The sequence below is a fragment of the Phoca vitulina genome, unplaced genomic scaffold (genome assembly GCF_004348235.1).
Source record: "Phoca vitulina isolate PV1807 unplaced genomic scaffold, GSC_HSeal_1.0 scaffold16, whole genome shotgun sequence".
NCBI classification, from domain to species: Eukaryota; Metazoa; Chordata; class Mammalia; order Carnivora; family Phocidae; genus Phoca; species Phoca vitulina.
In genome coordinates, this window is record NW_022589719.1 from 28,298,502 (window position 1) to 28,299,571 (window position 1,070).

Here is a 1,070-nt window from a genome sequence, read left to right on the forward strand (position 1 = left end):
TGTGTGTGTGTGTGTGTGTGTGTGTGTGTGTGTGTGTGTGTGTGTGTTGGGTGGGGGCAGCTCTATCCATCAAGGTGGAAATGTTGGGGACCTGGAAACCTCCCGTGGCCCGGTGCCATGAAAAATGCTGGGGACACAGGAACAGGAAGACAGGGCCTGCCCTCCCGGAGAAGCTGGACCCAGACATGCCTGTGAGCTTAGCGGCCCGCTTCCCTCTCTTCTCGGCCCCACTCAGGCCCTGGCTCAGTGGCTCCAAGAGTTTCGGAGGAAGGGCAACGCCGGGGGCTTTTATGCTCAGAGCCACCTGGCGAAGAACTGGCTCCAGGCCGGGAGGGAAGGGCTGGAGGTGAGGCTGGTGTACATACAGTGGGGAGGGGTTGTGGTTGTGTCCTCGCATCTGCTCAGAGGCTGGGATTTTCGCCAAGCTGCCAAGGCCAATGGACAGCTCTGCCTTCTGGGTGAGGGCTGGGGCGCGGGGTTCCTCAGAGCAGGCAGGTGTTGGAGGAGGCTGGGCTGTGGATCCTGCCCTGGGGGGCTGAGTAGGGCCTGTTTTCCGTTCACCTGTCCCAGAGGGGGAGACTCAAGCTAGCACTCCCCAGGGCAACCGTCACAGGATGTGGTTGCTGGTGACGGCCCCCTTCAGGCCCTCTGCGCCCTCCCCAGCCAGCGGGGGGATTCCTAGGGGAGGAGCCAGGGCTGGGGTGGGCCGGGACAGAGGCCCGGGGTGGTTCATGCAAGCCTTTTTTGTCCGACAGCCTGGGTTCAAATCCTGTCTCCTCCCTGTGTGGCCATTGGCAAGCCCCTGGACATGTCCGAGCCTTTGCCGTGAGGCTCGTCTGCGAGGCGGGCACGGAGGTAGCACACGCCACACAGTGGCTGCAAGGGTCGGAGGCTTAGCTGGAAGTGTTCCCTCTCCGTAGAGGCGAGAGAGCTCGTGGAAGGGAGACTGGGGAGAAGGGAGGACAGCCAGCGATCCCCGGGGTCGCCATACACTGGTGCTGGTGGAGGCTTGGGGAGCATCTTGTCCCCACTCTCACTCGCCAGATGAGGACGCTGAGCCCCGGGGGTGG